General features: G+C 44.0%; 1 protein-coding gene across 2 annotated transcripts in view; it reads left to right on the top strand.

The window, feature by feature from the left end:
• LOC140393331 (slit homolog 1 protein-like) overlaps window positions 1-17,673 on the top strand; it is a 477,252-nt gene that overhangs the window by 424,014 nt on the left and 35,565 nt on the right. The gene's annotated exons all lie outside the window — the stretch shown is intronic.

Below are 17,673 nucleotides of genomic sequence, written 5' to 3'. Positions count from 1 at the left end.
AGGGAGCTTTACTCTGTATCTAACCCCGTGCTGTACCTGTCCTGGGAGTGTTTGATGGGGACAGTGTAGAGGGAGCTTCACTCTGTATCTAACCCCGTGCTGTACCTGTCCTGGGAGTGTTTGATGGGGACAGTGTAGAGGGAGCTTTACTCTGTATCTAACCCCGTGCAGTACCTGTCCTGGGAGTGTTTGATGGGGACAGTGTAGAGGGAGCGTTACTCTGTAACCCCGTGCTGTACCTGTCCTGGGAGTGTTTGATGGGGACAGTGTAGAGGGAACTTTACTCTGTATCTAACCCCGTGCAGTACCTGTCCTGGGAGTGTTTGATGGGGACAGTGTAGAGGGAGCGTTACTCTGTAACCCTGTGCTGTACCTGTCCTGGGAGTGTTTGATGGGAACAGTGTAGAGGGAGCTTTACTCTATATCTAACCCCCTGCTGTACCTGTCCTGGGAGTGTTTGATGGGGACAGTGTAGAGGGAGCTTTACTCTATATCTAACCCCCTGCTGTACCTGTCCTGGGTGTGTTTGATGGGGACAGTGCAGAGGGAGCTTTACTCTGTATCTAACCCAGTGCTGTGCCAGTCCTGGCAGTGTTTGATGGGGACAGTGTAGAGGGAGCTTTACTCTGTAACCCCGTGCTGTACCTGTCCTAGGATTGTTTGATGGGGACAGTGTAGAGGGAGCGTTACTCTGTATCTAACCCTGTGCTGTATCTGGTACTGGATATCTGAGTGAGCTCTACTCTCTCACACTAAGATCCCTCATTCCAATGTACCAAAAACTTGACACAAACAAAAGTTGACCAGCTGGAAAGGTGAGTCGCATCTTAGAGTCTGTGAGCCTGTTTAGATTTCATATCACCAATTGTCACCCTACCTCCATCATGTGTTTCTGTCACACGCCTCGCTAGTCTTTGCCTCATCCTCGATGTTAGTATGATGTGCAGGCAGTACTGCGAGCAATAATGGGCTTGCACCTTTCGAGCGATGGAAGAAAATTCAAAATAACAAGTCAAGCTACCGAATGAATTGTATTACGAGGTTTTTTTTTTTTTAAAACACTAAGATGCTTGGCTCCCCAGTTTTGTTGTATGGTTACAATATAAAATAATAAAATATTTAAAACAGTCAGAGCAAACTGGCTTTATCCTGAAAACCAGACAGTAAAAATGTTAATAAAGAATTTCTCTCTTGCACATTCTCCACGTCTGCGTGGGTCTCACCCCCACAATCCAAAGATGTGCAAGAGATAATAATCTTTATTAGTGTCACAAGTAGGCTTACATTAACACTGCAATGAGGTTACTGTGCAAAGCCCCTAGTCGCCACACTCCGGCGCCTGTTCGGGTACAGAGGGAGAATTCTGAACGTCCAATTCACCAAACAGCACGTCTCTTGGGACTTGTGGGAGGAAACCGGAGCACCCGGGAGGAAACCTACGCAGAGAGAACGTGTAGACGTAGGGAGAACGTGCAGTCTCCGGGCAGACAGTGACCCAAGCCAGGAACCGAACCTGGGACCCTGACGCTGTGAAGCAACAGTGTTCACTGTGCTACCGTGCCGCCCACGCGGGTGGATTGGCTCCGCTAAATTGCCCCTTAATTGGGGGGAAAAAAATTTAAAATAAAATAAAGGTCTCTCAAGTAGCCTCCTCCATGGTTTAAATACCAAAGTAATTGATTCTGCCAAGCCAAGGTGCATCTGAGCTAGGGTTGCAATGGAGACATTGCAATTAGCTTCAACATCCGATCCTGCGATTTGATTCCCATTGCCAGGGAGTTGTATTTTGCCTGAAAAGGACATGTTAGACTCTTGTATCCTCATTCAGTCTATACTCACCAGGTGGGCATCAGTAGAGGAGGGCCGAGCATTCCATGCATCCAACCCTCCCTGGTACTGGACACCATTCGGGTTCCCGAATTGCCCAGGAGGCTCCAGGAAATAAAAGATTAATTTCCAGGGCACCAGGTGCGAGCCAAATACAGGAAAAGGAATAAAAGGGGCAACCAAAAAAATAAAAATGTGCCTCAAAAAAAATTCTTTTAACAACTTTTCATTAATAGCCACAAAATTATAGAACAGTTGCAGCAGGTCATGGGGGGAGACCTTCTCTGTATCCCCGCTATGCCACAGAATCCTTTACACCCACCTGACGGGGCAGAGGGGGTCTTGTGTTAACATCACCTCATACAGATTAACAGAAAATAAAGGCAAAAAGGAGGCAGAAGGCAGACACAGACTGGAGGACGAAAACATTTATTCTTAGGCTGTCCCCCAGGGTGAAGGATGACTTTGATTCACTCCAGTTTGATGTGTTCTGAGATGGCGGATAAGCCCACGCCCCCGACTCTGCCACACGTGGGGCAGGTGGCGTTTGAAGGGTTGGGCAGATGGGTGACTCGGGAGGTTTGTGCCCTCCGACCGCCATCGCGACTTCACCGCTGAACGCTCATGACAATCTCTCGAGATGTTCGGTGCTTTCTGGACTAACTTCCTCCATTTATGTCGGTCACTGGCCAAGGTCTCTCACGAGTTGGTGGCGATGTTTGACCTCTTGAGGACATCCCAGAAGTGTTTCTGCTCTCTGCCTGGGAGTCTCCTGCCGTGAGTGAGTTTTGAGTAGAGCGCCTGGTTTCGTCGTCCGGTGCCAGGTATACGGAAAACATGTCCAGTCCAGCAGAGCTGGCTTTGAGTGATTAGCACCTCGAAGCTGGACTAGCTGGCTTGGGGAAGGGTGTTGCTGTTGGGACTGTCTTTCTTGAGGGAACAAAAAAATAAAAGAGAAACAAAGGAAAAAAATAAGCGTAGAGACGGATAGGGAGAGAGGAGATAACGGGTCCTCTTCTCGCCAAACACATGAAGTACAAGTAAAACCCAGAACAGCAGACCTGAACACGTTGGTAAGATCTACCACCAAGTACAAATTGTCAGCTTTCAAAAGAAGACACCATTCTGTCAAAGATATCACCAGCAAGGCAGGTGAGTAATGTCACAATATTCACCCCTCCACTCCGCTGTTAAATCTTGCAAAAATACAAGTTTCTAAAAGGATTTCTTGAACATTTGAAAACAATCTAATTAAGAGATAAAAAATATAAGCTCATTACGAGTGATATGAACACTTTATTCAGATGGGGGAAGCTTTGATCTCTGAAGATTAGACATAGATTGGACACAGTGCAGTATTCCAGTTGGGGCCAAACCAGTGTTTTACACAGCTGTTTTATACACAATAAAAAAGTCAAATGTTTTCCAGGGAATCATTCTGTTTGCCCAGTGAACTAAACAAATCTTATAAATTCCAGGTTTAATCCCAGTCTTGGCTGAGTTATCGCTCCTCAGGAATACATCTGGTGCCCAATTTTGAAAATGCGTGGAGCCAGGAATTGAATATCTGTAGGACCTTTCACATCAGGACTGGTTCACAACCGGCGCAGTGCTGTTGATGTGTAATCACCGTCTTGAACCAAATGTGGCAGCCAACTTGTACACATCATGATCCCACAAACAGCAGTGACATAAATGACCAGAGAATCTGAGATTTTATTTTAAGGCTTTGAGTAAGGAATAAAGCACACCAGGAGAATGCCCTTGATTTTCTTCAAATAGTGCCACAAGATCTTTCATGTCGACGAGAACAGGCAGCCTTGCCAGAGGTTTAATACCTCATCAGAAAGACAATGCCAACACTCCCTCAGTACCGCACTCAACTGTCAGCCTGGATTATTACTATTTGCTCTCTGTAAAACTCAAGTCTACCCAAGACTGGACGCACTGCTGTTTCCACATCTCTCCAGCACACCTGGAGTCAATAACAAACCCAAAGCATCTCCTCCCCAATGCTCTGGTGCAGAACAAGTTTCAGTTCCCGATCTCAAGGTAGGGCAATCAGTGGACGTCCTTCACTTTCTGCCTTCCCTGCCTCAATCAAGTTCTGCTAACCTTTCCCCCTGAATGATTTTCTGAATGCACAGAGCTTCCCGTACCAGCCTCCCCGAACAGGCGCCGGAATGTGGCGACTAGGGGCTTTTCACAGTAACTTCATTTGAAGGCTACTTGTGACAATAAGCGATTTTCATTTCATTCACGCCCCAGTTTGGGGCCAAGAATTAATTGTGTGCTGTTGCGGAATGCGCGCGTTGCAGAATCGCTCACACACAAAGTGTTGATGACCTTATGTTCGAAAGACTCAGTGAAAGGTCGCATGACATTTGATTTTGATTTTGGGTAGACAGGCTCTCGAGGGTATTGCTTCATGGGTCTTCCCCACTAATTCACCCAAATGTCGGTGTGTTCGTTTTGGCAATAAATTCCAATAGAGGGCATCATATCTTGCCTGGCGTCCTGGCCAATATTTACCCTTTAATCATCACTAAAAATGGATTATCTCAATACCTTTGCGGGAGCTTGATGCGCACAAATTTCACACTACACTTCAAAAAAGTGCTTCACTTAAAAAGCTTTGGAACATCCCGAGGTAGCTATATAAATGCAAGCTCTCTCTTCTTTGGCCAGGCCCCCTTCTGCACACAGCAGCCACAAGCTCACACTCACTCCCAGGAATGTGGGCAGTGACCAGGATCGAGGAACCCAGACTGAATTCCCTATACCCGAGAATGATGCGACAAACCCATTAATTCATTTAGCAAGGACTGCGAATGGAGCGTCCAAATCAGGCCATTCAGCCCAACTGGCTTATACTAGAGTTTGTGCTCCACGTGAGCCTTCCTCCCCACCCCACTTAACTCCAACCCATCACCATTTTTTTTCTTGAAAGTAAATAAAACCTTGCATTTAGACAGCACCTTTGAGAACATCCCAGAGTGCTTAAGAGCCAATAACTTTTGACATGTAGTTAGTTATAATGTAGAAAACACAGCAGTTGATTTGCACACGGCAAGATTCCACTAATAGCTGTAAGACAATCATCAGATAATGGTTTTTTTTTCATAGTGGTGCTGATTGAGGGATAAATAGCGACCTGGGCCCTGGGGAGAACTCAGTTGCTGGTCCCCGAATTAGTGCCATGGCATTAGGTCCACCTGGTGGGACCTCAGTTTAACCTTTCACTCGAAAGGTGGCACGTCATTTGACAGGGTAGTACTCGCTGGGTACTGCATTGGGAGTGTCGATCTAGCTTTTGTGCTCAAGTGTCTGGAGTGGGAATTGAACCCACAACCATAACCTGAGTCAAGCACCTAGTCTTTGTTGGCTGGGAAGAGCTATGGGGCACCTAGAGGTCAAAAAAGGTACTATTGAAATGCAAATTCTTTCTTTAACCTGAGGACTCTCTACTTAGCTCCACAACTGCTGCACCAATGAAGGCAGCTTTAGTATTCTTTAGTGACCTCACGTCTACACATTAAAAAAAACTCTACAGCAAAGACACCACAGAGGGACATAATCAAGTTATGCTTTAATAAGATTTGATAAAATATACACATCAGGATTGGCCAGAATAAGTACAGCATGATGATGCTAGAACATTTGAAAAACACAAGTAGGAATTGAGAACAAAAAATACTGATTCGACTCGGAAAGAAATTGGAAAATTAAACTCTAAGACATGGCTTTTAACACATCAAGTTAGCATTGATTTCCCCATTACCCCAATGATCAGTAACAGGTGATCTAGTCATGGATTGTGGCTACAAATGAAGAGGACAGGTTGTATAAAATTTCTGTACGCTAATTAAAAGCGAGGGAGAGAATGTGGAAGCAGTAGGAAAGAGGGGAAGAGAGTTAAGGCAAGAGAAGACAATGGGGGAGGTAGGTAGAGAGATGGAGAGGGACAGAAAGAAAGAGAGAGAGAGAGAGAGACACTCAGAGAGAGAGAGGGTAAACAGAGGGGGAAAGGGGAAGAGAAGGCAGAGACGGAAAAGGGGAACAAAAAGTAGGATGGACACACATTAAATAAAGAATATCCAATTTGCCATTGTGAAGTTGAAGCAAACAATGAGTCAGTTATACATATTGCAAAACACAACAATATAATTCACATATTTTATAAATAAAGTTTTAAACTTTTTTCTTTAAATTTTAATAGTGAGATATGAACCATGCATCAGACAGTGTGGTGTTGTGGGAATTTTATTTCAAACACTGAAACATGATTTACTGCCAGTCACGAGATGGAAGTGCTGAACATTGCACAGAATGTGTGCACTAGCTGTGCAAGAATCTACCCAGTCGAATAGACCACCGGTCCCACCACTGCCAGGCCTGTTGAAAATGCCCACTAAATAGATCTGCAGTCACAACACCCAAACCTTGCCAGCACACAGTAAGGGGCTGGCTGCATTCCTGATAAATTAACTTCCTTCCATCCAACCTACACCAGGGAAGGGGTGACCAGGTACACTCGGGGTTTGAGGAGGGAGCTACGTGGGAACACCAGGGGCAAACAGTACCAAGTAACAGGACATTAATATCTGCAATTCAACCTTCGGAATTTTGCCTTGGTGAAATTCAAGTACCTTTGGTGCATGGGATAATTCTGAAGACCCAAAATTATAACCATCAAATTTGATATCATTTTTTTTTTTTTAAATTCCTTAGGATCTACAATATCAATGGCATGAGTAACCAAATATTCTTCCCAATACACAAAACCGAGTTTCTTAAATCTAATCTTACAAGATAGAGAGATGTACTCATCTGCGCACTGTCTCCTTGGCCTGACCTTTACAAAGCTGATATCTGATTCATATCATTTTGCTGTTGAGACCCGCATTAAATAGTTGCCATGGAGGATTGAAATAAAAACCTTCTTTCGCACTGGTTCGCCATCTCTCGGTTACTGGGCCGACCCGACGAACACCAGTCCTTTTTTCCAATTGTCCTGACGCACTATTGCACGTACAACAACAACCTTAGTACACATTTACCAAGTCAATAACGGAGGATTGGTTATTGCTGGGTCAATTAAAACGTCTCTCTTCCCCCCCCCCCCCCCCCCTCCGCCCCCCCCAAACCCCTATCCTAATTACAGCAGCCGCTAAGTTTACTCTTTCTATATCCTTCTTGCGGAAGGCACTCCCATCTTATTTACATTTTGATTTTTATACCCCGAAATAATTAGCATAAATATTATTTACAGAAGCACAACGGATTCTTTCAAATATAAAGAAAAGCTTTCTTTTAAAAACCCGTGAGAACAAACTAAGGTCGATTGAAAGACATGGATTATTGAGAGGCATTGCCCAATCAAGTTTCTAATATTGAACAAATACATAAACCAAATTACTGGTTATTCTATCAGTGTCATTTATTAATTGAATGAAGGATGTTAAAAAAATGTTTCCACATATAAGACACCTTGGAAAGAGCTGCTTTGAGATGTCAGATGGTGTAAATCTCTATTTATTTCAATGACCGGGCCCATTTTGCTCCCGAGTACCTTGTTTTAAGTATCTGATTGGATTCCATGCATTTAAGAATTGTAATGCTAAATCTCTTTTTCTCCATCTCGGTTACAAAATTAACCCAGCTTTAATATAGACTCCCAATGCTGCAGAAATACTTTTCTCTTTAACCTTAATATCCTCCAATTCAGGGCCGGTTTAGTTCAGTTGGCTGGTCAGCTGATTCATGATGCGGAGGGGCTGGTTTAGCACAGTGGGCTAAACAGCTGGCTTGCAATGCAGAACAATGCCAGCAGCGCGTGTTCAACTCCCTGAACAGGCGCCGGAATGTGGCGACTAGGGGCATTTCACAGTAACTTCACTGAAGCCTACTTCTGACAATAAGCGATTATTATTATTATTAAGGCCAGCAGCGGGGATTCAGATTCCCGTACTGGTTGAGATGATTCATGAAGGCCCCACCTTCTCAACCTTGCCCCCTGCTTGATGTGTGATCCTCAGGTTAAATCACCACCAGTCAGCTCCCCCCTTCAAAAGGTCACCTGGGACTATGGCAGCTTTATCCTTCAATCACATCACCCTTTAACCTTCTCAATTCCAGGAAGTACAACCTGAGTTTGTATAATCTCTCTTAATTTTAGTGGGGTCCAGGTTATCATTCTGCTAGATCTCCCTCCAAGGCCAATTGGCAAAGAATCATCCAGACTCGAAACCCTAGCTCTCTTGTCTCCACAGATGCTGTCAGACCGGCTGAGATTGTCCAGCATTTTCTGTTTTTGTATCCTTCTTAAAGTGTAGGCCTCAGAACTGGACATGGTACTCCAGGGATGGTCTAATTAGGACTGAGATATAAAACACAGCATTTTATTAGACTTTGACTATTTCCTGCCCCTATTCATGACATTTAAATGATCAATGTATTTGGATCTCAAGTCTATTTAGATCGGAATCCCGACACAATGAAGAGGCCATTCAGCCCATAAAGTCTGCACCAACCCTCCAAAAGAGCACCTTACCTAGGCCCACTCCTCCTGTGACTCCATAACCTGCACATCTTTGGACAGTAAGGGGCAATTTAGTATGGTCCATCCAGCAAATCTACAGATCTTAGGACTGTTTCTCGCATTTCACGGTTTAGAAAGTCCTCCGTCCTATCCTTTCTGATCCAAAATGGACAACCACACATTTGCCTACATTGAAATCTATTTGCTAGTTTTGCTCATTCTATCAATATCTCTGTGATTTTATATCTCCGTCTACACGGTTTACATGCCACCTATCTTTTGTGTCATTGGCAAACTTGGATATATGCCTATCCCTCCCATCAGCCAGGTCACCTTGGCAGTGTTTTTGAAAATTCTGTTGCAGCACAGTGAACAGACTGAGGACAATTTCCCTTCAAAAAAGGCTTGTGATTGAATGGGAGTGAGTAACCCACAGCCTGAATAATTAGCTAGAAATCAGTGGGTTATTTATATCTGGCAGCACACCAGAACTTTCTGAAATCACACACGCCGTTAATTGAATAGTTCAGAGTTTGTTTTATTTCTGTGATGGCTCATATATCCAGCAAGTGTTAATCTACCCATTTTAAGCAGCATCTGTCCCCCAGACAGTTGATAGCTTCTTGCAAAATGCAGTAAAGCTGGGGGTAGCCTTCTGCCCATCTCCATGTAACCCCATCAACATATCCTCCTCGTGATTATCCAGTTTCCCCTCAAATGCATCTGTGCTATTAGCCACAACCAATCCTTCTGGTGGCAAGTTTCACATTCTTACCACTCTGGGAAAAATGTTTCCCCTCAATTCCCTGTTGCATTTATTAATGACTACTGCATCATTCACAAAATAAATTCCCAAGAGCACCAATTGGTAAATCGATCATCACGCGAGCGAATCATCCAGTGGAAAATGAAATGACTCGTTACCATCATCCCGAGATAGCGTCACAACCATGCAATTCACTTGTCACGTTAATGTCCCTTTAAGAAAAGTGTGCTTTATCAAATGGCTGCAGTGATGTCATTGTGTGGGTGGAGCTGGAAGCTCCTTTTGGCTCTGTGTTTAGTTTCGCTTTCAGTTAGAGAGCTGTATTCAAACCAAGCAGATATGTATTGATCTTTCTCTCTGTAATCTAAAGAATGTCTCCAGATCACTTGATGATTTCAAAGTAATACCTGTTTCTGTAAGGATTGCAAACCTACTGTCCATTAAAAAGAGTATTTGACTTATGGATGTTGCTCGGAAAGTTATTAAGGGTTACCTATAGAGTATTGTATCTGTGGGGATTATTAGTGTTGGTAGTTGATGAGATGTTTACTGTGTGTTTATAAAATGTTAACTGGGTTCATAGAATAAACATTGTTTTTGTTTTAAAATACTTTAGATCTCTGTTGCATCACACCTGTAAAGTGGGCCCTTGTGCTCCCCATAACACTTTATATAAACACACAGTAAACATCTTATCAACTACCAACACTGATGATTCCCACAGATACAATACTCTATAGGTAACCCTTAATAACTTTCCTAGCAACATCCATAAGTCAAATACCCTTTTTAACAAAGACAGTAAGTGTGCATTCCTTACAGATACAGGTATTACTTTGAAATCATCAAGTCACCTGGAGACATTCTTTAGATTACAGAGAGAAAGATCAATACATATCTGCTTGGTTTGAATACAGCTCTCTAACTGAAAGCGAAACTAAACACAGAGCCAAAAGGAGCTTCCAACTCCACCCACACAATGACATCACTGCAGCCATTTGGTAAAGCACACTTTTCTTAAAGGGACATTCACAAGACACACTGTACAAGAGATGCTAAAGTAACTCCTGCAATTTCCAGCAATGATTCAGCTGGGCATTGCACATAAACCATCGACAATCCTTTGGCTGGATCACTGTCTGAGCTGTTTATTCAGTAAGAATAACGATTTAATGCTCTTGCTGTGTCTGTGCTCGGGGAACCGAGACTCATTACTTCCATCTACAATCATTTTGATACAAAAATCTGTGTGCATTAGAAATTTTGAAAATACCAGGGTGTGTATCTCACACAATTCAACAATTTCATCTCGACATACGTGCAGCATTCAAGAGAAGCAACTCAACATTCTAAGAGTTTAAAAATAATATCTGAACTTACAATTTGGGCAGAGGTGATCATTCCGTCACCGAGCATCAACCTCTCCTTGATAAGTTTTTTTGCCATCTAACTTTTTTCTTTAAAAAAAGAGTTGCAGGACAGGTTGGCAGGAGGGATTGCACAGTGCCAAGTTTTAGAGAACACAAAGTGCATGTTTAGGGCAGATGAAATTCAAGCAAAGCTGCCAGGTTACTCTGGGATCTTAGTATGGTGCAAGACTGGGGACAATACCATGATAAGCCATTATGAAGTAACAGGCTATGTGGCTAGCGGAGGACCAGAAACAAATGGAAAAACGGAGCAAACTGGGGAAAGTATGATCAGCTGAAGAACAGCTTTACCGCAGGCTCAGAAGAAATGTCCAATCTCAGATGTGGGTTGAGACAGCAAGTAACTTGGAGAATCGTGGAGGCGGTGGACAAACCTATTTCTATTTCTGGTCTGTATTCTATGGGTGCATTCTCCAGAAAGAGGTCTTCCCAGATCTATCTCTCTCTCCCAGTGACATTGGAAGGCAACAGTAAGGTGAAGAGTGGAGATTGGGGGGAGAGGAAATTGTTGCCTTGGCTAAGAATCCAGAATCTGAACCCAGGATCTTGATGCGCTGGATAATCTCAAAACAGACAATTTTGGCCATGGTCTCCAATGCACTCCTCACCTCAGTGATGAGAGGCAGAGACGGAGAGAGGTCATCTCTCTGGTTGTGTGGTTCCCCAATGTCCTCCATCACCCTGATAAATTTCTAACATCAGTCATTTTGTTACATTATATAATCAATAACTGGGCTATGCCCAGTTGATGGCATTTGCTTAATTTTACAGAAGCATGTTTCATCACTGGGACCAGGATGCAACCATTGTGATAGCCCAGCATTTAAACTTATGACTTAAACAAAATAATGGGCAAAATCTTGCAAATAAAGTCATATTTTGATGTTGGGTTGAATCACACAGCACAAACACACTGTCCCACGAGTGTGAGGATGTGGGTCATAAGACAAGTTTTCCCAAAATAGAGTTCCCACTTGCATCCTGTCTGCTGTAGGAAGGTGTTCAGTGAAAGACAAACAGATCTACACAGTGTGGAGTCATCGTGTGAGAGTAGGACCTCTGCCTCAGCCCTGCTACCCTAATGTGTCCAACGTGAGGGATCTTGCGGACATCTTATCGTTTGGTCCTACTTGCTGGTGCAAGCCAGAGAACAACTTGCTTTTATGAAGTGCCCATGTTGTAAAACTCAAGTTGCTTGACAGGAGTGTAATCAAACAAATGCTAACAAAAGGCCACATTGGGAGATATTGGGACAGGCGGCCACAAGCTTGGTCAAAGAGGTAGATTTTAAGGAGCAACTTAAAAGAAAAGAGGAGCGGTGCATTTACAGAGGGAATTCCACAGGATAGGCCCTAGGAAACTAACAGCACCAGGAGTAGAGTGGTGCCAAAGAGGCCAAAACTGGAGGGTTGCAGACTGAAAAGATAGGGAGGTACGAGGCAAATAATGGTTTGAAAACAAGGCATTGCCAGACAAGGAGCCAAGTCAGTGAGCACAGGGGAGATGCATGAGCGACACATTTAAACCCAGGCTTAGACATGAATGATGGAAAGGAAGATTGGTCAATGTGGAAACCAGGTTATATCACAACCATATCTAACCTATCCACCTACAACCAGTATAACACACCATCCCTCTCTCCAGCCGAAATCAACTAGAATAGAAAAAAGTAATCACGTTCATTGCTTAAAAGTCTTGTGTTTACCAAGTTTCGACAAACATCACATGAAATAAATTAGTTTGAAATATGGAAACAGTTGACGCAAAGGTAAAATATTGTTTTAAAACTCACCGTTGTTGGTGGGACTTTGCGGTGAGCAAAACAACTGCCAAGTGTGTCCAATACAGCGGTAACTGTGTGACCAACTTTACACCGCTAACTCTGTGACCCAGGGCTGCTTTCATTCTTCCAACTTAACAGCCCTGCTGCATGATCGCAGACTGCCACTGGCGCCATGGTTCAATCAAAACATCACCAGGCATCAATATTCAATACTATAACAATTATTACTCAAGTTTAAAAAATACCTCTTGCATAGAAATAAGGGTGAACAGCAAGGCACTGTGCAGCAGCCAATCACTCATCATTGAAGTGGTACAAAGTGTTATTGCTTCGTGTTGGGATCAGTAGGGCAAGAGCACCCATAAAGGTCATCCAGCCTTTTTAAAAAAAAAAAACAGGCGGAAATCAAAGCTAATGAGAACAGACCTGAAAGGTCTTTCCCTCAAAAGCAGGTTACATGATAAACAGTCCCAATTCATGAGCCTCTCGGGATCAGCCCCGCATCAAAACAGGAATTTAACAAGTGTTTCCACTTGCGGATAACCGAAAAAGCAGGGACCACCAGTAAAAGATAGTCATGAGGAAATCCAACAAGGGATACAGAATGAACTCCCTGACCCAGAAAAATGTGGAGTTCTCGACCACAGGAAGAGGCCGAGGGCAAAGATGCATTTAAGCAGAAGCTAGTTTAGCATACGGGGAAAAATAGTGGGTTATGGTGATAAGTGTTAGATGAGGAAGGATGAGAAGACTAGTATGGAGCATAAACAGCAGCATGGACCAGCTGGGCCCAATGGCCTGATTCTGCTCTGTAAAAGTCGACATAGTTCTAAACACTATTTCCATTCTCTTCTACAAGGTGCAGTTAGCCCTACTGTATTGTGGCATAATGTTCTGTCACCCAGCAAAGTTGATGTGGTGTATATGGATTTCAGTAAAGCGTTTGATAAGGTTCCCCACGGAGGCATGGGATTCAGGGTGATTTAGCAGCTTGGATCAGAAATTGGCTAGCTGGAAGAAGCCAAAGGGTGGTGGTTGATGGGAAATGTTCAGACTGGAGTCCAGTTACTAGTGGTGTACCACAAGGATCTGTTTTGGGGCCACTGCTGTTTGTCATTTTTATAAATGACCTGGAGGAAGTAGAAGGATGGGTGAGTAAATTTGCAGATGACACTAAAGTCGGTGGAGTTGTGGACAGTGCGGAAGGATGTTACAAGTTACAGAGGGACATAGATAAGCTGCAGCGCTGGGCTGAGAGGTGGCAAATGGAGTTTAATGCAGAGAAGTGTGAGGTGATTCATTTTTGAAGGAATAACAGGAAGACAGAGTACTGGGCTAATGGTAAGATTCTTGGCAGTGTGGATGAGCAGAGAGATCTCGGTGTCCATGTACATACATCCCTGAAAGTTGCCACCCAGGTTGAGAGGGTTGTTAAGAAGGCGTACGGTGTGTTAGCTTTTATTGGCAGAGGGATTGAGTTTCGGAGCCATGAGGTCATGTTGCAGCTGTACAAAACTCTGGTGCGGCCGCATTTGGAGTATTGCGTGCAATTCTGGTCTCCGCATTATAGGAAGGACGTGGAGGCTTTGGAGCGGGTGCAGAGGAGATTTACCAGAATGTTGCCTGGTATGGAGGGAAGATCTTATGAGGAAAGGCTGAGGGACTTGAGGCTGTTTTCATTAGAGAGGTTAGGAGGTGACTTAATTGAGGCATACAAGATGATCAGAGGATTGGATAGGGTGGACAGTGAGAGCCTTTTGCCTCGGATGGTGATGTCTAGCACGAGGGGACATCGCTTTAAATTGAGGGGAGATAGATATAGGACAGATGTCAGAGGTAGGTTCTTTACTCAGAGAGTAGTAAGGGCGTGGAATGCCCTGCCTGCAACAGTAGTGGACTCGCCAACACTAAGGGCATTCAAATGGTCATTGGATAGACATATGGACGATAAGGGATTGGTGTACATGGTTTCACAGGTCGGTGCAACATCGAGGGCCGAAGGGCCTGTACTGCGCTGTAATGTTCTATGTCCTGTGTTCTAAAGCAGAATCAGAAGATGTTGGAAATACACAGCAACTGAAGAATTAAGAGAAATCTAAGAGCACAGAAGGCTATTTAGCTTGACATATCTCTGCTGGCTCTTGTCCATTTCCCCCCCCACCCCACTTTTTGTCTGTCACCTTGTATTTTTTCATCAAGTAGCTGTGCAAATTCCTTTTGAGAGAAAAGGCAGGCTCATAGTGTAGGCTCAGAACCTTAGTTAGAATAGATCTGTGCTCATAAACCATTCCAAGTGTTGCCTCCCGGGATTTTCCTTTAATTTCAGATGTCCCACAGCGTTTCGTGCTTCAGATGGTTTATATACTAAACACTCGTGCTACCGGTGGAGAAGGACGGGAGTGGGAGAAGGAGGGAGAGAATGGGAGGAGGGCGAGATGGAGGGAGGGTTGCCCTTAACGAAAGAGAAAATGCTGGAAAATCTCAGCAAGTCTGGTAGCATCTGTAGGGAGAGAAAAGAGCTAACGTTTTGAGTCCGATGACTTTGTCAACAGCAAGAGCTTTGACAGAGTCATCAGACTCGAAACGTTAGCTCTTTTCTCTCCCTACAGATGCTGCCAGACTTGCTGAGATTTTCCAGCATTTTCTCTTTGGTTTCAGATTCCAGCATCCGCAGTAATTTGCTTTTATCGAGGGTTGCCCTTACATTGGTCTGGCGGATGGGTGGGAAAGACTCCAAAAGAAGCCAAGTCACGTGTCCAAATCACTTCAGCAGTCTTGCGACAAGGCAAAGCTTGGCCAAATCAGCCTGGCAGTTGTCAAAATATTGTAGCAACCAGTATGTGATTAGAAACAAAAACTCTTGATGGCACCATTTACGCAAAACTGGTCATTTCAATTAAATGTTCTCAATTTAGTTGAAATGAAATGAAAATCGCTTATTGTCACAAGTAGGCTTCAATGAAGTTACTGTGAAAAGCCCCTAGTCGCCACATTCCGGCGCCTGTTCGGGGAGGCTGTTACGGGAATTGAACCGCGCTGCTGGCCTGCCTTGGTCTGCTTTCAAAGCCAGCGATTTAGCCGTGCGCTAAACAGTCCCTAGTTACAATATACACAGGTCTTGCTCGTCCCTGAATTACCCTACAAGTAGCACTGGACAGCAAGCTAACGCCTGGTACACTTCTCATTCAGATTTTATTAATGACCTGTGAGTCTGAGCTAGAGATCAAAGTTACATCTGGTGCCCTCCTAGTTGGCGTCACAGGGACAAGTAGAATTGTCGACGGTGATCAGTACACTAACTAAACGGAAGGGCGCTGAGGAATGCTGGAAAGGGTGGTGGAAGCATATTCAATAACTTACAAAAGATAATCGTATATACACTTGAAAAGGAAAAAAATATATATATATTTTGCAGGGCAATGAGGAAAGAAGGGCGAGACACCAATTGGCTATCACTTTCAAAGAGTCAGCACTGGAATGCTGGGTCGAATGGCCTCCTTCAATATTGCATCATTCTGGAAGGGACGAGGTCTGGAGGCGTGTCTGCTTTTGCCATTGCTATCTTGACTGCCCGAGTAAAATAAATTATATAGCAATAAACAGTGGCATCTAGCTCGGGGTTAAAACCAACAGTACACTGAAGGGCCTTCACCTTGTGATCAGTATTGGCTACTGAGTCACGAGGGAGGTATGGCTTAGCCAAAGGTTATGAAAACAATCGAGAGCATAGGAGGACTAAAATAAATGGAGATAGTAGATGCATTGGTAATAGTTTTTCAAAGTTCCCTAGATTCTGGCATGGTCCGTAAACTCGGAAATTGGAAACGTAATTCTTCTGTTCAAGAAAGGAGGGAAATGGAAAACAAGAAACAACAGGCAAGTTAGCTTAACATCGGGTCACAGGGAAAGTGCGGGAGTCCATTATTAAGGTGGTTGGAGCAGGGCACTTGGAAAATCTGAATGCAATGAGGAAGAGTCAACATGGTTTTGTGAAAGGGAAATCATGTTTGATTAATCTATTAGAGCTTTTTGAGGAAGTAACAAGTAACGTGGGTAAAGGGGAACTTGTAGATGTGGTGTACTTGGATTTTCAAAAGGTAGTTGTTCAAAGTGTCACATCAAAGGTTACTACAAAAGATTAAGCTCATGGTGTAGGGGGTAACATATTGTCATGGATATAGAGGATTGGTCAAGGGTAGGGATAAATGAGTCATTTTGGGGGTGGCAAGGTCTAACGAGTGGAGTGCCACAGGAATCAGTGCTGGAGCCTCAATTATTTACAATCTATATATTTGACACGGGACCAAATGTATGGTTGCTAAATTTCCTGATAACACAAAGATAAGTGTGAAAGTAAATTGCGAGGACAAAAGGATTTAGGTAGGTTAAGTGAGTGGGCAAAATATTAGCAGATTGGAATAAAATGTGGGAAAATGTGAACTTGTCCACTTTGGCAAGAAGATTGGAAACTCGGTATATTATTTAAATGGAAAAGGATTGCAAATTCTTGTGGTACAGAGGAATCTGGGTGTCCTGGTATATAAATCAAAACATTGGTATGCAGGTAAAGCAAGCGATTAAGAAGACAAGTGGAATGATGTTGTTCATTGCAAGGAGAACAAAATATAGAAGTTGGGAAGTTTTACTACAATTTGTAAAGACCGTTGGTGAGACCACATCTAGAGTTTTGGTATCCTTACTTGAAAAAACCTTTTGTAACATTAGAAGCAATTCAGAGAAGGTTCATCGACTGATTCGTGGGATGAAGGGGTTCATGTTATGAAGAAAGGTCGGATCTGCATCCATTCGAGATTAGAATGAGAGGCTATCTTATTGAAAAATAAGATCCTGTGGGGAAATTGACAGGGTTAATGCTGAGATTATTTCTCTCTTTTTGGGGGAAGGCTAGAACTGGAGGATAAAATCCAAAGATAAGGGACTAGATTCTGCGCACCCCGACACAGAAATCGGGGCGGGCGCCGGGGCACAGAATCCATTTGCCCACATGGAATCGGGACCGGCTCCGGTTCTGCGGGCCCCGAAAAGCGACATAGTCGCCGCAAACCACCTACCTGTGGGCCATTGCTGGAGGCCCACCCAGCCATTCTCCGCCCCGACCGGCCAAAGTCCTGACACGGCGTGGATCTGATGTGGTCCTGCCGGTCGGGGTACTAGCGTGGCGGCTGCGGACTCAGTCCGCGGCTGCCCTGGTCAGGGGCACGCCGATCGGAGGGCAAAGGTGGGGGGGGGGGGGGTCTTATTCGCAGCAAGCAATGTTTGGGCGGGCGGTCAGGGTCAGGCATGGGGTCGATCGGGGGTTCTATTT

This window comes from Scyliorhinus torazame, chromosome 16 (assembly GCF_047496885.1).
Source record: "Scyliorhinus torazame isolate Kashiwa2021f chromosome 16, sScyTor2.1, whole genome shotgun sequence".
In the NCBI taxonomy this organism is placed as follows: Eukaryota; Metazoa; Chordata; class Chondrichthyes; order Carcharhiniformes; family Scyliorhinidae; genus Scyliorhinus; species Scyliorhinus torazame.
The sequence above is the reverse complement of the archived record's forward strand: the minus strand, read 5'-3'. Positions and strand labels throughout refer to the sequence as shown.